Source organism: Pantherophis guttatus, chromosome 3, assembly GCF_059756535.1.
Source record: "Pantherophis guttatus breed Tessera chromosome 3, ASM5975653v1, whole genome shotgun sequence".
Classification (NCBI taxonomy): Eukaryota; Metazoa; Chordata; class Lepidosauria; order Squamata; family Colubridae; genus Pantherophis; species Pantherophis guttatus.
In genome coordinates this window covers 85,247,413-85,274,772 of record NC_142065.1, presented here as the reverse complement: position 1 = coordinate 85,274,772, position 27,360 = coordinate 85,247,413, and the positions used below count along the sequence as shown (strand labels likewise).

The 27,360-nt window shown below is 38.1% G+C and overlaps 1 long non-coding RNA gene across 1 annotated transcript in view; it reads right to left on the bottom strand.

The window, feature by feature from the left end:
- Positions 1 to 630: 630 nt before the first annotated feature.
- The window catches only part of LOC117677220 (uncharacterized), a 51,904-nt gene continuing 25,174 nt past the window's right edge, over positions 631 to 27,360 (bottom strand). Inside the window, exons 2-4 of the long non-coding RNA XR_004594704.3 lie at positions 3,984 to 4,084; positions 2,620 to 2,748; positions 631 to 943 (exon numbers count right to left, since the gene is read on the bottom strand). This is a non-coding gene — a long non-coding RNA (uncharacterized LOC117677220). The remainder of the gene's footprint in view (positions 944 to 2,619; positions 2,749 to 3,983; positions 4,085 to 27,360) is intronic.

Genomic DNA, 27,360 nt, shown 5'->3' with positions numbered 1-27,360 from the left:
AATGATGGCTGTCTTGAACACGTCCAGTAATTACATTGGCAAAATGGTGAAAGGCCAGGGAGCAGAACATTAGTTTGAATTTTCCCCCAATGTACACAAATCATAGGTTGGTGGGGTTTTTTTCTCCCTCTGTATAATTGAAATTAATGGACCAATGACTAGAAGAGTGTGTGTGTGTGCATGCGTGTGTGCAAGAACCCAGGACACAGCACTGAAATATCTCTTGTGATTGTTTTCTATTTGATTAGTTTTATTGAAAGGAATAACCCATCTGCTGATTTCAGGTACTGAGTGCATTTCAAGAGTCAGGATCCTTCTGTGGGTGCTGGGGTAATTGCTCCCTTTTTGCCCCATAAGAAAGGATTTTAAGCCAAGAGGAGACATCGCTTCATTCAGCTCTATGGTTGCTGTTGCTGAAGGCAAAAACAAAACAAATTCTAAATTTTATTGGAAAAAAGAGGAATGGCCTGATTTGTATTACTGCCATCTGGGATATATTGGTGGGAACGAAGTAACAAATTCATGGGGCTTTGAAATTGGAACAGAGTTCTGTTTCGAGTCCAGTTCTGAATGACCTGAATTTTTAAATGACCCCCCAAAGATTTGAGAGAGCTTTCAGACATTTTTCTACAGCAAAAGTATTTATTCAAAAAATAATGGCAAGCAATGGTCTGTCATAACATGACAGAAATTTCCACTGGGCTACCAGTTCTCTCCTCTGGCCACATTTATGATCACAAAGAAGGACAGAGCAACGAGTCATGTGCATCGGAAATGGTGGATCAAATGACAGGGTCTTTTCTCAAGTTTTCCCACCAAAAATAGAAAGCCTTCACTCTATACCTGGCCCCAAGAATGCCCTATTCTTGAAGAAGACCTCTGCACTTGTTTTTTCTTTCTCTCATCTTTTCATTCAGTTATCCAAAAGAAGATCTGACAAATTCTGCAGACCAAATTTTTTAAAAATGGAATGAATTAAAATGACATACAATAAAATCTCCACAGCTCCACAAACATTGAGGAATGGCCATCGTTACTATTTCTAGCTTTCTCGGCATTTACCTCAATTCTCAATTCCACCCCCCACCCCCCAACAATTTTCTCGTAATGAAAGTCCCACACGCTTAAGTGCTTATTGAGGTGATATTAATTATCTTTTAAATCTTTCCCACATGCCTTTGCATTGCCTCCAGCCACTTGGTTGATTGCTGTATTTGATGGAATGAGTCAGGCCGCAAAAACGTCAAGTCTATTGGGCGGTCATATGCAGACAACTGGAAGTCATGGCGAAATTGATGATTATATTTCAGTGGGATCAATAAATTTTGAGTAAACCAATTTGGGCTGACAAAAGGCTGAAATCTCTTAAGAAAATCTTAGGGAACCATGCCACATCTTTGTCAGGGTTACTTAGACATATAAATGCAGCATGAAATTAACTGACAGCCTAGATTAAAAGAAAAGAGAGAAAGGGAGACACGTTGATCCTAAATTTGAATACTACTTTTAAAACCTATTTTTTATATATAGGATTTTAAACTAGAAGTATTAATGAAGGGTCCTGAAGTTGTTCTGCAGCGCATTTTTTTAAGGTCTTGATTAAATATAATTAAACAGTAAAGTCAGAAGTATATAATTGTGGTGAGGTTAAACATGTCAGATTGTGGTTAATAGTAAATTTCACAGGAAAATATATGTGTTTGTATGTGTGTATAAGATTTTAATGAAAGACTAAGATCTTATACATATAGTCTCCAAAGGCCTTATATTCACCAGCAATGGACTTAATATTCATCAAAGAATTCCAGACAGTGTACAAATATAAGACATGATGAATTATCAATAACAACAAAAATACTTATAAAAACAGTTCTGGCTTCAAGATTATAGACATTTGACTTCCAAATGGCCATCAAGACCCAGGTTTTTTTCCCCTAGCCTTCAGAAAGCCATAAGGTAGGGACCATCCTTGTCAGGGGAGAGTCTACAATAACTCACCATGGGACAACTCACCGCAGGACAAGAGTTACACTAATATCAAAGAATAGTGGAATAGAATCATTAAAGAAAGAATGCCAAAGGAGGAACAGAATGAAATGGCCATGGTCTACTATTCTACTCCTCTGTGTTTTTCATAAAGTCTATAGCATACTGTACTTTGCCTTCTAGAATGTGACAATCAAAGTGAATATTCATGAGGAATTCTGATTTCGTTTTATTGTTAATTTTATTCATATGAATATTATCCCTTGTGCTTTTATTTAAAACAAAATAGAGGATTTGGCTGAGTTTGATCAAATCATCCCTTCCTGCCACATTCTCCAGAAGGAAAAAACAAAAACAAAAACCTGCATTTCATCTCTGGTTAATGGCAAATCTCCTTTTCTTCTCCCTCTCACTTACACCATCATGTCAAGAATGCCAATTAAATATTCTGATGCAAAATGCTCTCGCCAGTGCCAAAGCCTAAATATTTTGTGCTAGCGTAAAAGATGTTGCTTCTTCCCTCTTCAGTGAATGTTGTTTCAACACAGCACACGCTCCCAAACAGCCCCCTCCTCCCAAACCCGCTACCATCCAGCCAGCAGCACCCGGCCTCCTGTTCAGACAAAAACTCACATGTTTTCCTTTTGATTCTCCAAATGCTACCTTCCGAATTTTTCAAACATTGCAGTGCATTGAGAGCCACAGCAGATGGTGCTTTCTGATGAGGTCTTCCTACACGAAAGCAACATTTTGTAGTGCATGCTGCATTGTAAAAGGGGGAAAAAAATCAAACATGTAATTATGCAAATATGTATGCCTTTATAATAATCAAGTTTTATTGTAAATGGTTGATGCACATCAATTTGATCCTGTAGTGCTGCTTTAAGTGCAGTTTAAGTGGCTTTTCAGTGTACCCAGAGGCAACACAAATGCATCTCTGGAATATTAATAAAATCCTGAATCTTTGAGACACCAACTGGTACTGCATTGCTCATACTGATTGAAACTAAATGCTAATCCTTTCCTTTATTTAAATAGATCCCCTTTGTTATTTAAAACACTGATACCAGTATGATATGAAGAGCCATTTTATTTTAAATTGTATTGTAATGTAGTGGCTAAAATAATGCCTAATCATACTACATTCAATTTCTACAATGTAATTTTGATGAGGCATGAATCCAATCATTTTGCAGCTATGAATATAATGTCATATTTTAACCAGTCCATTTTCTGCCTTAATTCTATAAATTTATGAAGCAAATGTCTTCCACCAGATTTGAGACTTGTGTCCTGTAGCTGTGTTGTTAATTTCTGGAGAGCTTGTCTGAAAAAGTGAACTACAGGAGAATTTGTTCAAGGTCTCTCTTTCTCTCTCTCTCTTTCTTTTTAAAGCTTGGGCTGTAAAACAAAGGCAGCAAATGTTGTGTCTTTGAATATACATACAATATTCTGTTGTGCTTAGAAATAATGTCCAACTAAAAGAACATGTTTAAAGAGTTCTAAATACTCAAATTTCATCCCTATAGGCAAGTCTTAGGAAATAGATATATGCGTTTCATCCGATAATTTCAGATTACAAATCCCATTAGAATTGAATTGCCTGGGATTAACACAAATTGACATTCAACAGCATTTGATGGGTTGCAAGTCCCCCATTCTGATCTAAACAGAGGATCTCTCTTTCTGACCATAGGTCTAAGAAGAAGATTAAGCCAATCTTTTCTTCCTTTTCTCCTAAAGTTTGGGCTGAAATCAGATCTAAGCAGAGCATAATATTTTAGGTGGATGTCTACTCCTGAGATTTTCTGTTTCGGTTTTAAATCATGCTTTAGTGATGCAAAAACATATGTCAATGAGACGGGCATTTTCTAAATTTTATATATAAATAAAAATAAAATATAAAGTTCCTGAGATTCTGTAAAATCATGATCAAGTCACAGAACACAACTATAATCAATTTTAATATTCTCGTCTGGTAGAAAACAGTTCCTTACCTTGCTTTCATATTTATTTCTGCGTGTCTCTGTAATAGAACTAACTAGGTGTTTCTTCTTTCTGATTCCTTTAACCACTCCTGAGTGCCTAGGAGCTGGTGCTGAAATGGAAATTTTGTCTGGTTGATCTACTATCAGGCAAAATTCATCACACTCTTAATGCAATTCACATTCTTCTCCTTGTTCTCCCTAATTTCTATCTTGCTCTATTGGCTCGGAATCCTTAATAAAACTGTTGTACAATGATATTGGAGCTTTTATGAGAATGCTGAGAAAAGAAAAACTATCTGAATGTTGGCCTGACTCATAAAATAGTCAAATTTTTAAAGCTGGATTGAATTCAATAGTTTTAATTCTGAAAAAAACAACGGGGGATCACATAAAACAGAGCATGTTTCAAAAAGGTATATGACAAAAATAATTTTCTATAGAACTGAACACCCGTTTTAGAATGTTTTTACATTCTAAAATCTGTATGGCTAATAAAAATGTTTCAGCTTTTTGTTCCAGAGCTCAACAAAGTGTGTTGCTTGCAAGTTTTGTTAGTGCCACACACCTAGTGCAAACAACGCAGAAACACATAGGCGTCAATTAGTTGGAAATCAATTTGATGGATACGCAGGAATCTGAAATGCTAGTTTGTGGGTGGGGATTTATAGATGTACCTACTTCTTTCCTGATAAAGTGAAAAGCTAAAGTAGTTCCCAAACAGAGCGACAACGTTGCCCTTTAATTGCTTTTCTTTATAAAATTTACAAATACGCATTTCTCTACATTACAAAAAAATAGAATTGAGAGCTGAAGAGAATGTATGCAGTTCTTTCTACGGAGGCAAATAGTATGAAAAATGTATGGAAATGTTCAAAATGAAAATCAAACAGTATATGAATGGAAAAAACAAACTGTTAGAAAAAAGAGATAGTGGCAAGCAAAAAAACCCAAGCAAAACAAACCCTGGCTAATCTATGTTAATGGCATAAAGGAACGAGCAAGGTGTTTCAAGTCCAATAAATTAATATAATAGCCATGCCATCTATAGCTTATATCTGTGTTTCAAAAGAGGATTAGATGATGGAATGATACACAGAACTGAGGTTCTCGCCTAAAGATTTGTTCTGCCAAAAAAGCCACAACTTCATTTCATTGGAGCTTTGTGGAGTGAAAAGAAAAAAAAGAGAGCTTTAATTAGCACCTGATAATCTTCTATTGTGATATTCATTGCACTTCTGAAACCAGAAAGATCTAATCAGAATTTTCATACATGGCTGTTTTAACATACATCAGTGATGGCCTGTAGGTGTTTTTTTTTTAAAATGCCACCTTTTTTTCTTACTTTGAAGAACCTTCTGTGGACTCTTATTTTTTATCAGGCAAAATATTGTGAAGCGCAGAGATGCAACTTACATCCTTTGATTCGGTACAATATATTTCATAAAACACCTGCATTTCAATTTCTCAGAGCTTTGTAGATGAAAACATCTGATTAGAGATGTGTCTAGCAATTTGCGAGTGAAATGTGTGCTACATAAACAAGATAGAGATTGAAGGCAAAGAATTTGCTACCTTTCTCTTTGCTTTGGATCGTATGTAAATTGTGTTCCAAAATAGAAAATAAAACGATTTGATTCGTTTATTAAGTAAAACCTTTTTCAAGTCAGCCAGATAAAGCTGCTCTTGGAGAGGAATACAATCAGATAAGTTAAGGGCAGTCATCCCAAAGGGGGAAAAAAACTAAGAACAATCAACACCCCCCCAAAAAGAGTAGCCATTATTAAAAAATACTAAATACTGGCAATACTAAATACTGGCAATACTAAAGCCAGCTGAAACACACCAAGGTCTCTTAGATATAGAGACGACCCCACGGCAGCTTTGATGCTCTCCTGTTAGCAGCTACAAAGCAGCAACGCCTCACAAGAAAATGCTAAGAGGTTCCTGCTCCAAGTGGCTGGAGAATCAGGTTTTGCCTTTCTTTCATCTCAAGTGTAGAACAAACAAGATGGTTTTCTGCTGCTGTAAACAAATGCCTTGAACAAATGCAAAACTCTCCTTTTAAGGGAAGTGAAGGCCAGGAATTAGTAAGGATTTTCTTTCTAGCTTTGGCACTTTGTTTGGTCTTTCTTCTTCTTCTACTACTTTCCCTGGAAAAGTGCAGAGTGAATTTGTGTGGGATTGATGAGAGGATTTGCATTTGCAACCCCTTGGATTATGGCACAATCCACAGGCTCATTAAATGAGATGGAAAGAACAGAACTTGTTTGTTGTGGTTGTAAAAATAATTTCATAAGATATCAAAAAGTTAACAGTAAGTGTTCAGAAAAAAAGAATTCCAAAATTAAGGTGCCATTGTAAAGGAGGCCTTACCCATATGCTTGTACAATGTGCTGCTGTTAATTCTGGAATGCAAAGAATCACCTATTTTAAGCAGCTATTTTTTTTTTCCTTTTAATGGGTGGAATCAGGGTGGCTGAATGGAACTCAAGTGTTTACTGGCTGGATGCCCTTCCTGATGCCTATGTGAAGTTCACAGCAGACAATTACTCATTATGCTCAGAGACAGAAATATCTGCTGCTACCTAGGATTGAACTCACAGTCTCCTGATCATGAGGCAAAAGCTCCACCTCTAGGCCACAATGCTGTTCTGAAATCTTAAGCAGCTATATACTGTATATATTGATATTGGGTATAATGATGCCCCAAATCATTAGAATGTAATTGCAACAGTGATCTAGCTGAGAAGTTATTAATTCATACGGACATGCTATAAACAAACTATTCATCTCAGAAAAAAAATAATACCAGGAGGAGGAATGAAGCTAGCTACAGGGATTCTGGATCATATGATTACTTGATGCTTTAAGTAACAGACAAATTGTACCTGGGGCAATTTGATGACTACTCTCAAGCTGCTCTCATCCATTAAAAAAAAATCTATCCATTTCCTGGATGTTGGAACTATCATTCATGAATTAACGTTCATCTTATTGGGTTCCAGTTTTAGTTTATAAGCCAAATTTTTGCCTATTACTTTTTTTTTCCAGACAGCTGCATTTTCACAGCTTCTGGTGAGCCCTTTGATGAGAAAGACTTAGAACATCAGCACAGAGATGATATCCAGTGTCAAATTTCCTGTTGGTGATAACATCTCCACATCAATTTTATTTATTCATTTATTTATTGCATTTTCATACTACTGGACTTCAAACAACACCTAGCAGTGAACAATATAGGAAAAAAAATACTCAAGGACAATACAATCAAGATGAAATGGCACAGTAAAATATAAATAGTTCAGATAAGCAATGAGCAGAATGGTGACAGTTCTCACTTTCAAAATATCCCCCCAGGACAATTCAATCTGTGCAGCATTAAGAGTCCAGCCTAATTCCAAGAGGAAGGCCATTTCTCATTATATATTATATATTAAACAATATTTTGGCTATAATGGAGAAACTTTGCTTGCAGTCTCCCCCCCCCTCCCCTTTTACTTCACAAAACTGAAGGACTATTAACAGATTTTGATAGAATTTATTTACTTGGATGGGTCTTTTCTCTTACTCCCACATGAAGAAGACCTTGTAAATCTCTAGATACCAAGTCATATAGCCATAAATACTTTGACCCAAGCATTTTGAATTATATCTAAAGCCCACTGTTAACCAATGCAATGCCCATAATACAGATGTACAGTGGATATGAAAGTCTATAGGCACCTGTTAAAATGCCAGTTTTTTTGAGAGAGAAAATAATCAGACCAGGATAAATCAGTTCAGATTTCCCCCCACCTTTAAAATAAACAGGAACTGCACAATTCAGTTGAAAAACAAACTGAAATCTCTGAAATGGAAGGGGAAGGGAAAGAAGGAAGAGGAGATGGAGGAGGAGGAGGAGGCGATGATGATGATGACAACTAGCGTTCCATTTGTCCACAAAAGGAGCAAAGTTTGCTAAAAGCATCTTGTGAAAGGACAAGAGGCAGGCAGCAGAAGAGAATGCCCTTCATATGCTCTCAAAGTTCCCAAAGTATCTATGAAATCCAAAAGTTTGATGACGTTAGCCTTAAACTATAGATGCTACAGAACACTCAGAAGTGTTATCAGGATGCATGCAATATATATATATTTAAATACTTCTTGATGGTTGAGTTCAATAAAACCGTACAGTGTTTCGCTTATTTATAGCTTAGCATCGTATGTCAAGCCTACATTGTAATGATGTAGTTTATGATTGGCATGATGTATTAAATCAATCAATTGTGATATAATTATCAAATCATGGCTAAACACATAGGGGCTTAGCACAATCTGTAAGCTTATTCATTGGTTTTTTTTCTATGCTACATCAACTTTACTTAGAAAGGAGGATCAGGTAAGGAAAGATGGCTGGCAGTGAGATTATTATAGTAGGTAGGTCTATTAAATTAGGCAGCAAGAATCTAGACAACATTGAAAAACAGGTTATGTATCTCTTTGCTGTCATCTACTGATCATCCTACTTTAATGGTCATCTAGTGGTTATCTGGAGTTTTGCAGCCCCAATATAGCAGCTCTAAGGTAAACCCACAATTGGGGTGGCTTTGAACTTGGTTTGCAATATGGATAATATGCAACATGGTTTGCATATTATGTACTGAAGAACTTCTTTAAATATTCTGTCATTACAATCAATAGCTCTTTCTTGTAAGCCTATGTGCACAGACCCTCCCCGCAGACATCAGAAGTGTGGGGTTGTGTTTTTTTTGTTCCATTCCCATATTTTATGGACTTTTTGTATGTTACACTAAATTTACTGCAGTTTAATTTTAAATCCCATGCAATATTGGCAAGAAAAACAACTTTTTCCTTTATCATTTGCTGATGCACGAATCCCAGTTAAGTTAAGCAGCAGCAAGGAAATAACTTGGGACATATATAAATACATTACTTGACTGCCATAGTTTTCCTGTAACTTTCTCTTGTCTGCCCTGTGCAGAATGAATGCCTTTACATCTTTCGAGAGCTTAGAAGACAGTTACTCTCCTATGGCAGGACAGAGAATATGATTCATTTAAGAGGCTCCATGCCTGTTAATCTGCCCTTTGCAGAAATACATTGCAGTTTTATGGCTGGCATGAAAAACTCCCTCACCTTCAGGTGTTGAAGGAAGCCCAGGGTGCCAATCACATGTGAAATAATTAAATTGTTGTAGCCTTAATTGTAAGCGAACGTTGCCTTTAATTGTGCTTTAATAATGCCATGCCCTTTTATAACCCAAATTAATGTTTCTGTCTGGTTTTTGAAGTACATGTCAGTTTAATTAAACTATTAATGGTAGACAGATTTTTAAGTACTTTATATTCTTCATTAAATTGTATCTGTTCTACAAGCATAAACAAGAAAATAGACTCAGTTAGAAACAGATTCATGTTCTGCCTGATAAATCATTCATCATCGGATAAGATTATGAGGCGTGCCTGTTTTTCTTCATGCTCCCAATGATAAACAAATCCACTTACTCTAATATTCACTGAGTTCATTGAAAAATAAATAAGCTCGCTCATTAAAGAAAAAAGAAAAAAAAAAAAAGCAACAGGCCTGAAAGCTGTTAGTTGGTCTATGCAAAACCGGGTAACAGAAAAGGGTATCTGTAGGGCCATTCACTTAGTTCCTCTGGAAGGGGAATTGGGTGGAAAGGAATGCTAGTTAGTGAAATAGTTGCCAGTATAATATTGTGTAGTTGTGGTGGTTGTGGATGTGTGTCTTATTGGCTGTATTACCTAATTGCAAACAGGGATCTAAGGAAGCAGTTGCGTGATTTGCCAAAAAAAGATGGATTTCTAAAGTAAACACTAAATAAAACTCGGAAGCCTCATCTGGCCCCAGTTCAAGAAAGGTGATTAATAATTATTCTTTGAAGATTAAAGAGGAGGTTAGCATGTGATGGGTTCTTTCCTTTTCCAGGGATAAAGTGTGTAAATCATTATAGGATTTTAACTGGATAAACTGGGAAACATCACTACTTGTTTTTCTCTAACAAGGGGAATGGTTTGTGTATGCCACATGGCAGTGTATACAATACGTCAAAGCCATGCCTTGTTCTTGTAGACACAACTTTGTTCTTCCCTTGTATGGCAGATCAGTCCATGAGCAGGAAAGGCATCTTGTTCACTCTGGTAATGAAAACCTTGCGCGATGTACAACCGTCGAGTCCTATTTGATCTTAAAGCTGGCGTTAACAAACACAATTGGTGCACTGGTAACTAAATTGATTCTGGGTTTTCCTTGTCAATAAATGTGGTAAACAACAATTGCACTTCCCTTCACAACAAGGAATATTAAGTCATCATATTCTTGGCAACTGCGCCTTGGTGCTGTATTCACATTTCCCCCCCCTTTCTTTTTGTAAGCAAACCACGACAAAATGGGAAGTCAACCTGTTCCTCGCTTTGACAAAACATCACATTCTATAATAAATGCTTTATGTTCTTTGTCCAATGATCACCCAATTAGCACAAGTATTTGTCTGCCAGGGAGGTGATTTATTTCTCAGTCGCACTTTGCAGGTAGTCGGTAAGGCACCAGACGTAGGCTTAAAAAACCCGCTCCAATATTTTCCTTCCTGTGGCAGAAAAGCACAGAGGGGAATGTGTTCATACACCTCTAGAAGTGCTTTTGTGCAAATGCAATTAGCTCTATTTTCATCTGCATTCAGAGGTTTTGGAAGATAGACCGGGGCTGCCCAGAGATGTATGTTCTAGGGAGCAAAAATGTAATTTCATTCTATGCCAAATTGGAGGTGAAATTGGCCTTGCTGGTTTCAAATGAAAATCCCCACTGATGCGTATTAGAAATTACTTATATAAGCATGTAAGAATAATTCCGCCAGATCAAGCCAGAGGTCCATTTAGTTTAGAAATTTATTAACAACAATGGTTTAGCCAGATGCCTCTGAGAAGTTTATAAATAAAGCATATGGATCTTCCTCTTCAGGTTGACCATACAGCCCATCGTTCAAGAATATAGGTAATCTTCAATTTACAACAATTCATTTAGTGACGGTTCGAACTTACAACAGCATTGAAAAAGTGACTTACAACCATTGTAGTATCCCCATGATCAAGTGACCAAAATTCAGATGTTTGGCAATTGACTCATATTTATGATGGTTGCAATGTCCCGGGTTCATGTGATCCCCTTGTGTGACCTTCTGACAAGCAAAGTCAATGGGCAAGTCAGATTCACTTAACGACTATGCTACTAACTCAATAACTGCAGTGATTCGCTTAGCACACTGTGGCAAGAAAGGTCATCAAATGAAGAAAAGTTCACTCAACAAATGTCTCAGCAACAGAAATTTGGGGCTCAATTGTCATCGTAAATTGAGATCTACCTGTAGATTTGGAAATTCTACAATTATTTTAGTTAACAACCAATTAGCTATTATCCTTAGAGCTGGTTTCCAAACGCCTGATGTTTCTTCTCTCTTTTTTCTTATTCTTTCCTTCGATAATTTTAAATTAAAACTTCTTTGGCAGTTCTTGGGCCTTCATATTATGCATTTATTATCTATTTCCACTAACTATAAAGATTTTGAGTGTTATAGCTATAAGATAATGGAAATGTATTAGAGTTATGTTCTGTACAATTCTGCAAGTCTAGCTTTACTTTTTGAACTGAAAGGACCCTATCTGGGTTATGGTAAATTTTGCCTGATGTAAAAGATATTCCAGTCATGTATCTATCTATTAGATCATATATCTACAGCAAGGCATTAAAAAAAAGCCAATATGGCAACTGTAACCACACAACTGAAGTCCAGCCTCTTTTTTTAACCTGTTAAAAAAAGCAGGGTTTTGATTTTTTTAGTGGATGTCCTATTTATTTTATTTGTATCTCTTTTTATTATAACAATTTATAATTGTTATAAACAATTCAAGGCAGTCAATATACCATAATAGCCCTTCTTCCTCCTATTTTCCTCACAACAACAGCAACCTTTTGAGGTGAACTGGGCTGAGAGAGAATGACTGGCCAACAGTCATCCAGCCAGCTTTCAAGCATAAGGCAGGAGTACCATATTTTTCAGAGTATAAGATGCACCTTTTTCTATCCTAAAAGAGGCTGAAAATTTGGGTGCGTCTTATACTCCGAATGTAGCTTTTTTGAAGCTTTTTTTCAGCCCTAACGAGGTGCTAATGAGGCGCTAGCAAGTGAAGCGATCTTCCCAGCTTTGCCTGCTCCCTCAACTCTTCACTGTGCTTTAACAAGGCGCTAGTGAGTGAAGCGATCTCCATGCTTGCTCCGACTTTAAGCTGATCTTTAGAAGCTTTTTCTCAGCCCTAACTAGGCGCTAGCCGAGTGAAGCGATCTCCCCGTGCTTTGCCTGCTTTTCTCATTGCTGCTTCCTCTCAGCTGTGCCTTAGAAGCTGTTTTTTATCCCCAAGCAGGGAATAAAAAACCAGCAAACTAATGTGCTGAAGCTGACCAGACTAAGGATGCTAGCCAGATGAATACCTGGTAGGCAGATTCCCCCCCCCTATTTTCCTCCCCAAAAACTAAGCTGCATCTTATACTCCGGTGCGTCTTATACTCCAAAAAATATGGTAGTTTCTTAGTTTCTAGCTACACTAATGTTTATTTTTATTTAATATAATAAGTTATTATTAGATGCGTAGCCTACCTTTATTTTTGCACAATACAAGGTGGTGTATAAACCCACCACTTATTTTCCTCACAACAACAACCTCTGAGATGGGGTGGGTCGAGGGAGAGGGATTGGCCCAAAGACACTCATATTTATTTATGTTTTCCTTTCTTTTTCTTTATATTTTTTCACACTTTCGTGTCCTCTGCTTATTTTTTTTTATAATTTCCCTTAATTGTTAGTTTATGTTGTTGTTTTTTTAATGTGTATGCTTTGTAAAATGTTAATAAAATTATTGACAGTCCCCTGACAAGGCTGTTCTTGTGGGACCACTATATACAACACTTTGAGATCCTGACCTTAAAATGGGATATAAAGCAAATCAATACATAAAAAGCTATAACAAACAGCTTAATACATTGAAAACAAGAAAGCTGGTAATAAATAATCAATTTTTTAGCCAGGAGGTGAAAAGAGGAGAGTAGGGGGAGTGGGGGAAGATTTCCAATGCACGAGAGAAATGTTCCACATTGGAGACTTGCTCAATGTCCATGGAGAGTTTGTCTCTTTAGTGAAACCTTCAATAGGTTGAACTCAGGGGGAAAAACTTAACTGCAATTATATTTGACAATTATTTTTAGCAGAGTCAATAGGGCACATGCTGTACTGTCAACCAGTGGAAGAATTACACTCCACTGAACTGAATCTAATTAATTAACTAAAGTTTTTTTTTAAAGTAGAGCTGTGAAAAGCTTCTAAAGAACTTGGATGAAACTTCAAGTAAAGCACCATCTTGAAATGGCTTTGTGAAGCAATAGTAGTTCTTTGCCTACTGAGACCAACCTGAAATGTCCATGTTGCTCCACCTCCATTTGCTTCAGAGTCCTCTTAACTTTCTTCCTTAAGTGACTGATGAAGAGATTTCAGAGAGGGAGGTACACGTGTGAAAATTCCTTCTACATTGCTCTGTTTCCGGCTACTGACATACATACTTGCTACATACATATACACAACTCACACAAGTGGCACTGGACAGTTTACAGGATTAAAAACATTGAAATCTCCCAAACATAAACTGCAAACACCCAAGGATAGACTGTTATCTATTAACCATCAATAGTAACAAAGCTCATCTTCCTTCAGAGGGAACAGCCAGGTCTTATAAAAGGCTGACAAATTTGGGTCCATTCAAATCCTTAAGGGATGCTGTTGCCTACAGCAGCTGATATCACTATCACTATCGCAGATTAAAAAAAAACATCTTCAATCAGTGTTGTGTCCTCATAGCCACATCTTAGCTATTGTTATGTGTGTTTGTCAGGAATTTGCAAAGCCATCATCACTGTCTGAATGGTTGCTTTTGGGGAAGGTGTAAAATCATAAAGAACTTTCCTTTTTTTTTTTTTTTTTGCATTTAAATGGCCCACGTAGGAATGCTATTCTCACTTCTAGGAAGGGATGAGAGGAGCTAAATTTTTTAGACCAAAACTCACAAAGTGAGATGAAACAAGAATTCATGCCAAAGGAGAAATGACCAGACCAGAACTCTGCAGAATTTTAGCATACAGAAAAAGTGCCTTCTATGATATTCAGATGAGCCCAGCTGCCAAACCCAACTGTCCTGAAGCAGTGAAGATATTATAAGCATCTGCAGAATGAAAGAGTTGAAATGTGTTTTTACTGTAAAACTGTTGGACATCAGAATCTCTTATCTACTTAATGTGAGTCAATAAGATGTTTTTGTTCACACAAAGTCCATCATCAACAAAATAGACTTTACAAATTGAAACGTGTCTACATACATGTAGACAATGACGCTATCCACCATTCACCACTGTTAACATATACATTAAATCAGGTAACACCCAATGCATCAGATAATTTAAAAGCAGTTCCTTTATGGAAAAGGTGACTGTTTCCAAAATATTGGTGTGGACCTATTAATGAACAATGAAACTATAAATGTTTTGGCAGGTTGTCAATGCAGAGAGCTTGGAGTGATACAACTTATTCATTTCAACTCTAATGGGTGGCTTGAGACTTTTAGCTAGATCCTTAACATCCTTTAACTTTACACTTTTACTAAAAAACAAAGCCACAGCATATGAAGGAACAGCGCCCTGTTTATTCACATAAGTTGGACTGCATAATAACTGCAGTGTTTCTGTAAATAATCTCATTGAACAGTCTTTTTTAGTAATCACATTTTGCTTTTATATTGTTCTATTTACAGAATGTGTTATAATCCAAAACAGGGACTCAAAACTAATGCTATTTGCCTCGAAGGTGTGCTTTTACTTACACTGGCTGTTGATTCTATTGTTTTTATTTGCTTAGTAGTGGCATCTCATTAATGTTAGGATGAAATACAATATTTCAGAAGCATGATAAGAATTTCTCTACTCTGCTCCCTATTCCATCACCTATAGAACTGTTTGGAGGGTCATCTGACCCACAAGAGTAGGTTTGGGAACATGCAAAGGCAAGGCAGGGGAGAGGGAAAAACCATACATTTTCTGATTCCATCACCAGAAAAAAATGATGCCAGATTTACTTCAATTTACCTAAAGATTTACCTAACATTCAATCCTAAGGTGAAAGGCCAAGGCCAAGGTGAAAGAGAGTAGCTAAATACACAATTTCCATAGGAAGATATTTTACAAGTGTGTACACTGATGATATCTTTGTTTGGGAATTACTTTTTTAAAGTTGTTTGGTGAAAAAAAACATATCAGTAGGATGTACAGTTTTCTCAATTTATGTGCAGTTCCTGGCTGCATATTTCACCTTGTTCAGGAAAGTTTCCCAGCCCTACAGAAACAGCTTTCCCCAATGTAGGCATAGTCCAAACTGGGGAAGAGACCTTACAGCATGAGTATTCAACATTGACAACTTTAAGACCTATGGACTGCAACTCACAGAATTCCTCAACCAGCTATGTTTGCTGGGGAATTCTGGGAGTTGAAGGCTACAAGTTGCGAAGCTTGGACACCCCTAAGAGACCTTAGCTTTGCTGAGAATTGAAATTCACATAGCTGGATGATGCCCAGATTGGGGAAAGGCTACTCCAGAATGACAAATGGTGTGAACCTTTTTCCTGGATCCCAAGAATTGTATTTTGACTTCTCTTCGCCTGAGAGTCAACGATGTTACTAGTTTCATTTTCCAGTAGGAAAGTCAAGCTCTGTTACTTGTCTTCCTGATCCAAAATGAAGCATTTTTTCCCCCTTTGGGTTGGGAAGGCAAAAAGGAGAATCGAGGCAGAAGAAGTCCACTTGAGCATGTCTGAATTTTAATCTCATCTTTATTAAAAGAAAATTACGTAGTTAATGGAAGATGTTTTATTAGGAAGAAAACCAGGGGGTGCTTGCAAGGTAATAAAATAGAAATTATTCCAAAGTCAGTGTCCTTAAACTAACATCTTTAGAACATGTCCACTGCCTCAAAAACCTTCACCTCTTATAAAAATGTCACGTAATGCTGTTGAATAGCTCATTGCAAAACCTTTCAGCAGTTTAGGACGTAGAAAAAAAGTCAAGATCTCAGCTCTCTATCTGGTGCTCTTGTGTTCAGTAGAACATCCTTTGACTAGGATGCTATCGCGGGTTATTTCACTGACTAAATCTCTTCAGGAAAAGATCAGGATGAAATAAAGCCAAAGGGCATAGCTCGTGGGCCTTCTTTCAACTTCTTCCCCAGCGGTGAGCTTCTTACATGTGAAAGGCCTCTGATATAATTCCCTATGATATTCATAGCTGAACTGACCTTTCTGCTGTCCTTTCACTACTTATTCTCCCTCCCTCCCTCCCTCTTTCTCTCTGTATGTTGGAAATGGAATTATTGACTGCAGGATCAGCACTGGAATTAATTCAGTCCCATTTATCTTAGCATTAAGAAGGTATATGTAAATATTCCCATACAGACTTCAGGGCTATACTGTATGTGGATAACATACCTTCCACCCCCCCCAGCTTTCATTTAGAATGCATTATAGCAATAGCACTTAGACTTATATAGTGCATCATTGTGTTTTACAGCACTCTCGAAGAGGTTTACAATGTCAGCTTATTGCCCCCAATATCAGTTTATTGTCCCCAATAATCTGGGTCGTCATTTTACCGACCTTGGAAGGATGGAAGGCTGAGTTAACCTTGAACTGGTCAGGATCGAACTCCAGGCTGTGGGCAGAGTTGGCCTGCAATACTGCATTCTAACCACTGCCCCACCAGGACTCCATAGACTAAACAGGTAAACATGCCTATGTATGGGCTCTATAGACTATACAGCCTATAGAACTCTATAGAACCACTATAGAATTTGTATTCCCAGTGTAAATGATAGTAGTGGCAATAATAATGGAGAATCTCCTAGTCTATTGTATTTCTGACCCAGAATATTTTTATATTGCTATTTAAAAAGAAAAAGATTGACAAATTTGACATAATCCTAGCATAGAGGACTGAAACTCTTTCCCTTAAGAGGCTCTTTGACATCAACCTTCAGAGGACCAGAGCTTTTTACAGAAAACATGAAGATCATAAAATGCCCATTACCCAAGAGGGTACAGCAGAATTGAGGGGGGAAGCTTTGTTCTTAAAGCAACAAATGAAAGGTGAGCTTTTAAGAGCCAGGCTAACAGAATTTATGGGTTCTGTCCTGGATTTGTTTCTACCATTCCCTCTCCCCTTCCATAATTAGCTCTCTGGTTCGAAGATGTCCCTTTGTGGCTAATTTTGTGTCACAAACTGAGACTAATTTAACACGTTTGGCAAATGGTTTTTTTCCCCCCTGTATGTTTGATTCCTTGCAACATTTGTGACTTTGACAGTCTTCACCACCCTTTCACCATTCGGGATAGGTAGCTTGAGAAAAGTGTGGAGAAATAACCAGAAATCTAATTGTCTGAATGTCCTTTGGCTTCCCTTCCTCTTGTTTCAGGCCCAGGAGAAGGAAGCCCTTAAAACTGATGAGACAATAAATTCAATTATCCTGCAAACTGGCTGTGGCTGTCCCGGTTCTGTGTTGCAGTTTCCCTGTTTTTGCTCTCAGTTTAAATTTACCCCTATAGAAGGTTGCCTATTAGCTTTGTTAATGAATTTACTAGTGCAAAAGACCACTGGCAGGGTTGTTTGAAACGTAATGAATGTAATTATTTAGCACCAAACTGGGGCACCAGCTTTATCCCACTTGACAAGAATAATTCTTTATTCTCTCATTAGCCATGGGCTTTGGTCCCAGTAAACTAGTTATTGAACCACTTGTCCAAAGGAGCTTTGCTCTAAACGCACCTTCCCTTATTTAACTTAGACAGGTTTGATCATTTTTACACATCATGCCGTGCCTGCATGCAAAGAGTTGCCCATGCTGGGGCTGTTGCTTTGTTTGATTGCTTTTTGTGTCCGTGTATATGTGTGTATGTGTGTGAGAGACTGTCAAGTGAGCAAAGAGATGGGGAGCAATTACCAGTGAGGTGCTTGCCTTCAGGAGAAGCCCTTTTGCCTGTCCTGGCCTGTAATGGATACAGAACTGTATGGGGCTAGTTGACATCCTGTAAACTCGGTAGGAAGCCAAAGCCAATGAATCATAAGGACAGTCCCCCACTGAGTGATGTGTGCCTGAGCGTTTTGCAAATGCAGAGAGGACAAGAGATGGAAGGAGGAGGAGACACTTAAGCAGGTTGCCTTCATCTGGCAGAAATGTTAAAATCGCAGAAAGTTCAGGAACCTTCCCTTCAGAAACTGCACTGAAAAAGGAAGATGGCTTGTATAAAGGTGACCCTAATTCTATCCCCCACACCAACTGCAAGGCAATCGAGACCAGGCCTCAGCCAAGGTAAATCTAGGTTTAGGCAACTGCCCCAAACAGCAGGTTTTATGACATACTAGGAATCAAATGGTTAATGATTTGTTTAAATTGATTGTTGTTTATGGAGAAGCTGGCTTGCTGGACTTTTTCCACCCATTCCAAAAACATTTAGCCATGATTAAGCACCAAAATCATTTAGCCATGATTAAGCACTCCGATTTAATGGGAATAATAACACCCTCAGCCTCAGCTAGCAAATTATTTCTCTAACACCAACTTCTGAAAACTCCTGGAGGTTTACAAAATTATACGCAGCATATTCTTGAGCTGCAGTGGTGCAGTGGTTAGAGTGCAGTACTGCAGGCTACTTCTGCTGAGTGCCTGCAATCTGGCAGTTCAAATCTCACCAGGCTCAAGGTTGACTCAGGCTTCCATCTTTCCGAGGTGGGTAAAATGAGGACCCAAATTGTTGGGGGCAATATGCTGACTCTGTAAACCACTTAGAGAGGGCTATAAAGCACTGTAAAGCGGTATATAAGTCTAAGTGCTATTGCTGTTGCTATCTCCTCCTCAGAGAGTGGCCCTAACCTGGCTAAATATACCAAGAAAACAGTTCTGACTGGGGTTGCCAGTCTTTCAGGTGACTAGATCCCATTCCAAAGTGCTTTCTGGGTATGACAAATGCTGCATTGTACTCAGATTTGTACCAATTGTAGGTTCTAGATAGCCATCAGTGTCGAACACAGTCCAGAACAACAAGATAACATTTGGAAGCACCTCAGGCAAATGTCTCCCTGATTCATTGAGTATAAGAAGACAGAAAAAGCTTCCTCCACCTTATGGCCTAAAACAAGGTTTGGGTCTCTATGAGCTTGTGGGAGGATGGGGAGTGGGGAGCAAAGCAGCTGCATGCTTCACATTCACTATTGTATATCACACTGTTTAATTGTGTTGTCTATCATACCAAAATGTGCATGGATGCTAAATTAACTTGTTTGCTCTGTGAAGTAATCCAGACAAGAACTACAATCTAGGTCATATATTGTAAGGCAGAGTTCCTCAACCATTCTGGCTTTGTGGACTGGTGGCAGGGGTAGTGGTCGGAGAAGGGTTGGTGCTGCGTGAGCAACAGGCAAGTGTGCACACTCGCACAGCTTCATTTGTGTGACTGTGCGCACACGCACACACGTGCTACTCACGCAAATGGGGATGCATGCGTGTGTGTGCACTCGCTCACCACTTCCATGGCCTTGTTCCGAACAGCTCATAGTCTGGTAGTGAGCCGCGGCCTGAGGGTTGGGGACCCCTGTTGTAAGATATTAAGAAAATCTTGCAAGACTGAAAGTATTTCTTCCCTCTTCTCCTTTTACTTTCCAGAAATCTAGGGAGGGTTCCTTCTGAAACTTTGCCTACATCCTCCCTCCTTCTGTGAGCTAAGATATTTTTTATATGTTACTTGTCTAGTCTGCAGCTCTCCCTCCTGACTCCCAAGGTTATTCCCTCATACCAATATAATATCATCAGTAACCCAATACATTGTAAATCAGAGAGGAAAAGGTATCCTACCCCCCATTCTGATGTTCTCTCCTCCCACCCAAATGAAACAATGCAAACATTTTTTTCTGACATTTAAACAATATCAGGACCAGGGGTGAAATCTACTTACCTTCCCTACTAGTTCGGAATTGTGCACCCCACACGCGATTTTGGACCTTCTGCGCATGTGCATGTGCAGAGGGTAAAAAAAAAGATTACTTCCTGGTTAAAACCAGGAAGTAACGATGACCAGGCGGGTGGGCGGAACCTCACACTGCCGCCGCTACCAGTTCTCTGAACCACCCACCACCGCTGCTACTGGTTCGGCCGAACCAATCCAAACCGGTAGCATTTCACCCCTGACCAGGACTATAAGACGTGGATAAATTTCTCCTTGAACTTCAAGAGGCTTATTTTTACCTTTCTCAACAATAATTCAGAATGGCATGCTCAGTTTATTTTTCATCCATTTTGTTCTTACAACAATCCTGTAAAATAATTAGGGTGAGAAATAATGCCTACTTTTTAAAGCTATCGTTGGGTGGCATAATAAGCATGTGTATCCAACATGGTTGAGCTTAGATATGTGCAGGTTGATGAAATTCAGATGGTGTCTGGCCTCATGGCTTTACATTCTCTTTTTCATTCCTTTTCTAAGATTTTCTAACATCTAGAAAATCTATACTGGCTTTGTGTGGATTTTTCCACAACTTAATGTATGTTTCTAGCAGGGGTGGGTTCTACTTACCTTTACTACCGGTTCGCAACTGGGCCGTTGCAGAAGTGTTCTGATGACGTCGGGGTCGGTGGGCGGAGCTTCCCACCGGTTTTACTACCAGTTCTATAGAACTGCTGCGAACCGGTGCGAACCGGGGGCAACCCACCACTGGTTTCTAGGCACTTTATATTTCTATGCAACAACCTGATTGTATGTATATGTATGTGTGTAAATCCAATGTCCCTTCTATCTGCTTTATTTAAACACAGTAAAGTCCCAGTTTGCTTGCTTTTTAAAATGCAATTTTCCTAAGTGTAAGCTGATATTTTTTTGCCAAGTTATCAAATGCATATTAATTTTTGCACCTTTTTAAAAGCCTGGACTTGTGGGCAGCAATAGACTCATGAACACCCTGTTTTGGCAAGTCACGGTGTTTTGAGAGAAAGAAAAATAGGAACAACTTGTTTTACTTCTCTAGCAACTAGATTAACATAGGAATTTAACTGACTTGTAGGTGAGGGGATGTATCTTCTTCAGACACTGGCATCAAACTGTCTCTAAAATAAAGCAGCTCTAGTCTAAAATCAATGGGCTGAGGCCTGTCTCGGTGGCTTGGTTATTTTCACAGTTTTTCATGGTATTCAGTACTCTATCAATTCTAAGCTGGTATACATTTGTACATTTCAAAGAGAAGATCCCCGTGAAAGGAAAATACTAAGGAGAAAGAATAGGAGAAAGACAGCTGAGGCTTTCAATCAGAGAATGTCTTTGCCAGCTTTTTTTAATTCCTACTACTGGGGAAAATTTGGAATTTTCACTTTTCTTGGAATTTTGTTTTCACTTTTCCAAATTTCACTTTTCACTTGTTGGAAAAGAGAACAGAAAGATTGTGATGACTTTTGTTTGTCCTTTTGCCCCAGCATAATAGCTGTCATTTGAGAAACAGCTTCAAACTCATGGCCTAAGCTATTTAATGAATCACAATATTCTGTTTGTAGAGTAACCATTTCACTGTATTCTTAAAATATAAGCAGCCTATTTAAATAAAGAAAAAGAAAAAGAAGTTAGTGGTGGTATTCCAATTAGTCTGCCATATTTTGGTTCTAGCAATCACTGTGTTTTTATGGGAAGTGATGTGGCACCAAAATATATTCTTGTAAGGTGCTGGGAGATTATTCATTTCTCTCCTGGCTTGCCAAGTGTTGCTGTTACAAAGTCCAATAACCAAATCTTAAATCCTAGTTTAGTTTTACATATTGGATTGAAATTAGCCACATGACATTTAAAAAACTGCTAGTTCTTTTCATGACAAATATAGTTTCAGATGAATTTGCAGCTGGCTCTCGCCAATAAAATTGATTATGTTATTGCAATGATTACTGCTCACCTATTTATGTTATGCTGTATTTATGGTGCTATTTGTAATTCCAAAAGACCCTTGATTTCAGAAGAATATAAACAGTGCCAAGTCATTTACATGCTGGTCTTCATTCATTCACTTGATCATCAGAATGTATTTTCAAAACACTCAGAAAACTGAAAGACCAATGAAACTGTGATTAGAGAATCGAGACAGTTGTGGAGAAATCCAAGCCCAACTCTTACTCGGATATACGTTTTTTGAAAAGTGAAGAGTTGCAGCCCAGTTGTACAAGAGCCGCATTGCAGAGAGAAAGTCCTGTGTTCCCTCCCTGACACATCCAGGTGAGGCTGTAAAAATTCCTTCCTGAAAACCTGGTAAGTCACTGTCAATCAAACTGCACAATTTGGTTTAAATGGATCAGTGGTCTGATTTGTTATAAGAAAGGATGATATATTTCAGTGACAATATTGGACCTGTCACTATACCTCAGCTATTGGATCTATCGCTATAGCTCAACCTTGTTGTTTTTGTGTTGTTCTTTAGGTTAATTGTCCAGAAAATGGTAGATATTGTATTGGTTAATATGTAGGATACCTCATAATGTTTTCATAAGGATATAATGGAAAGTGGAAGGCAGTTTTATACGTTCTCCTGCTAACTCATTGGAGGAAATGTGGGATATAAACACAGAAAATAAATAGTGTAAGGTCACCCTGATTGTGCTGAGAACCTGACATGGCACCATTTTTATATCATCAACTTAAAGCTGACAATTTGAAGTCCAGAGTGGAGACTGACAGGAAGATGAGATATTATTTATTTACCTGGTGTATTATTGTCCAGTTTCTGTGAAATAAGGATCAATTCCTGTCCCAGTTTCAAGTAACTTTTCTCTTTATAAGTGGGAGGCTGACTGAAGAAAGTGTTTGTATTGTATATATTTAGAGTTGTGCTGCAATAATAGAGCAAACATAGTTTGCTAGTATGGAATAAAAGTCTCAGTTCTGATTGAAAGAGGACAGATCTACATCACATAAAGAATGCAGCTGTATTTATTTGATATACAGTATGTAGGGCAAACCTATCTTTAGTTTCAGGGAGATTGTATTTGAACCACTCTGACTTGCAGCTGCTTCTTCCTTCTTTTCCCGAAGTACTTTGCAGATGTACCCCTGGAGATTCCATATTTATCAAAATGATGTAATATAGACTTGTAGGAATTATAGCATTTAAAACCACAAATGTATAGTTATATGTTTAAATGCTTGCTCTGTACCATGGAAATAGAATGAACCTCACAAATTAAGGTTCCAAATTCCCATTTATTTATTTACAATATTTAGACCATGGATGTCCAACCTTTTGGCTTGCCTAAGCTGCATTTAGTGAAGAGGAATTGTCTTGGACCGCATATAAAATACATTATAGTGTGTGTGTGTGTATAATATATAATGTATTTTATATGTGGCCCAAGACAATTCCTCTTCGCTATGTATTTGTATACATACTGTATATGTATACGTATATGTATATATGTTTTCGTAGATTTTCACGGGTACAGGTATGCAAGTCTTGGTGTATTTGGGTATTTTCCCGTGATACTCTCAATCTTACACGGGAAAATACCCAAATACACCAAGACTTGCATATGTATATATGTATATATTCATATATATATATGTGTGTGTGTGTGTGTGTGTGTGTGTGTGTGTGTGTGTGTGTTTTCTCAGGTTTTCGTGGGTGTTTGTATGTAGGCCTTTGGTTATTCGGGTCTTCTCCCACGTAAAATTGGAAGTGTCTTGGCGACGTTTCGACGAAGTCTCATTCGTCATCTTCAGGATTCGTGCTTCCAGGAGCAAATTGCTCCTGGAAGCACGAAGCCGAGAACACCAGCCTGAAGATGACGAATGAGACTTTGTCGAAACGTCGCCAAGACACTTCCAATTTTACGTGGGAGAAGACCCGAATAACCAAAGACCTATATATATACACACACACACACACACACACACACACACATTACACAATAATGTTAAAAGTTCCTGACTTTGTGGGGCCACACTACTAGCTGTCCAGGGCCGCATGTGGCCATGGGCCATGGGCCATGCCTGATTTAGATTTTGACAGATTCTCAAAAAGACTCCTGGTAGTTTACAATATGAGATATAGAATTATACAACCAGGGCATACAGCCATCACTATCTATTCACCCTGATATCAGTCAACTTACAGCAATTTAATGTTATATATACAAAGCTCTTCCTATTAGTATACAATTGCATATACTATACATTTATGTAATATATTGATTATATATCATCAAGTTGGTATCAGCTCCTAGTGACTACATAGAGCTTCTCCAAGATGATCTGCCCCCAGGATTTAGCTCTTTCACGATCACTGTAGTAATGAGGGCCGTCCATCTTGCTTCTGGTCTTCTTTTCTTCCACCCTTCTCAGCCTTACAGACTTCTCAAGAGAACTAGGTCTTTGCATAATGTGTCCAAAATATAATTTAAGCCTGGGCTTTTGAGTCTTCAGTGAGAATTGTAGATTGATTTATTCTATGTTTGTTTTCTTAGTTATGCGTAATATTCTCAGACGTTTTCTCCAACACTCAAGTACTCTTTTTTATCTTCCTTCTTCAAAGTCCAAGTTTTGCTTTCATAGAATCACATGGGAGAACCATTGCCGCACAGTTCTGGTCTTTGTAATATTAATTTGTAAGTATAAACATATCTCAGAATTTGAATGTCTTAATCTATGGCCTTCATTGCTATTAAGCAGTAGGCAAGAGTATATTTCTTGACTGCTTGTTTCTTTACTGTTGTTGGTTAGCTATCCTTAAAACGCAGAAGCTACCCACCATTTCAATATCGTCATCATCAATTCTAAAGCTGATTGCTATCCCCATTGCCATTAGTTTAATCTTCTTTAATCTCCATTTCATTTCTTCACGGTGCTCTTTGACTTTCGTGACTAGAGCTTCCAGATCATTTGAATTTTCAGCTAGCAGAACAGTGCCAGCAGCATGGTGTAGGTTATTGATGTATTTCCCTCCAATTTTATAACCACTCTCATCTTTTTCCAATCCAGACTCCCTCAATAAATATTCAGCAAATAAGGTGGAATAAATAAGAAGGGAGTATAAGGTCTTTTCTCATTCCTTTGCTGACCTGGAAGCAATCTTTTTCAGCATGTTGTGTTCAGACGGTGGCTTCCTGTGTATGGGCTTTTTGTGAAGATAATGATAAACTGTGGGATTTTTGTTTATATTTCATATTTTTTAACTGCCCATCTCCCTTAGAAAGGCGCTCTGGGTGGTGTACAATATATTTTTCCTAAGTTCATGTCATAGATTGACAAAAGTCTTTCCATGATCAATGAATCATAGAATCATATGGTTGGAAGGGACCTTGGGAGGTCTTTTAGTCCAACCGCTTGTCTAAGGAGTAGTGCTCATACCATCTTGGACAAATGAATGTCCAATCTTTTTTTGGAAACCTCCAGCAATGGAGCACTCACAACTCCAAGAGGCAAGCTGATAGATCTCACTATCAGGAAATTCCTTCTTATTTTCAGGTTGGATCTCCCTCTCTTTAACCCATTGCTTCTTGTCCTCCCCTCGGGTGCTATGAAGAATAAATCAATGCCCTCTTCCCTCTGGCATCCCCTCAAGTATTGGAAGACTGCTATTATGCCTCCCCTCAATCTTCACTTCGATAAGTTAAACATTGCTTTATTCCTTTAACTATTCTTCATAGGATTTAGCCTCTAGACTCTCCACTATCTTTATTGCTCTTCTCTGCATTCTTTCTAGGTCCTCAGAATCTTTTTTGTCTTGTAGTGACCAGAACTAGACACAGTATTCCACATGTGGCCTCACCAAAATTGTATAAAGTGGTACTATCACTTCCCTTAATCTTGATACTATCCCTCTGTTGATGCAACCCAGGACTGTATTGGCTTTTTTGGTAGCTGCAGCATACTGCTGACTGATATTTAAGTGGTGGTCCACCAAGACACCTAGATCCCTTTCACAAGTACTACAGTATTGTTGAGTCAGGTACTCCCTATCCTGTACCTATGTGTCTAAGTGCAGGTCCTTACTTATCTTGTCACAGAACTGTGCCTTTTTTGGATCAAAGGGCCCAATGGTCAAGTCTGCCTAGATCCTTCTGAAAGTTGAGGCTGTCTTCCAAGGGGTTAGCAGTTCCTCCCTGCTTTGTGTCATCCACAAATTTGATCATGCAGTCCTTATCTAGGTCATTTATGAAGATGTTGAAGAGCACTGGGTCCAAGACAGGATCTTGAACAACCCCACTGCATATTTTCTTCCATGTACATGTAGTTCCATTAAGGACGACACATTCAGTGGGGTTGGTGAGAAAATCTGTCAGATCTTTCAAGATTCTATTATTATATTATATTACAGTAGAATGGCAGTAGTTTTTGTGCTGTGTATATTTTGACCTAGCCTATGTCAAAGGGCTAACACATAAAATTAGAATCAAATTGGAGTTGGGCAGCTAATACATTTAAATAAATAGTTAAAATTAAAGTTATTGGATAATAGTTTGCATAGTCTCCTTTCTCTGATATTGGTAGGTAATTGTCCTCTTCCAATTTGCTAGTCACCGTGTTTACTTTAAATTTTCTAGCGCCTTTGGTGAGAATTTTTACTCATTTTTTTTCTGTTGCTGATATGTTGCTGTATACTGTAGATATCCCATCAATTCCTGTGGCTTTCTGACTTGGTAATGAACAGAAGGCTAATCTATCTTCTAGTACTACAAGTTCTTGTAAATAGGAGGTATCTTGTAAGTTATTTTGGATAGACTGTTGTACAGAATTTCAGTATGCTTCTTCATCTTTGTTTGATCTTCTCAGAATTAGTTACTAATTATTCATGAGTGTCCGTAGCCTATAAAGCTAAGGTTAAACTTTGTCCTGAGTTCAGAGAACCTTTGGAAGACTTTCCTTGTTTTTTCTGTGTCTGTTTCCATCTTTGATGCCTTTATGTGTGTTGTGATACTGCTTCTTGTGTTTTCTAGCAGTTTTCTGAAATTCTTTGTTCTTTTCTCAGATTTTTGTCTTTTTGGCTTTGGCTTCTCTTCTCAGTAATTTCCACCCTTCTGGCATCAGTTTTCTTTCTTCTGTTTCTTGATCTTTGTCTATCTCTTTTTACATTCATCCTTAACAATGTTTGCTTTCATTGCACAGTTCCTCTGGTTCCTTATTGATGAAGTTCAAGACATCAAAGTGATTCTTGGAAATTGTGGATATATGCTCAAGAGTGTATCATGGAAATTGACTGGGATCCCCCCCCACAC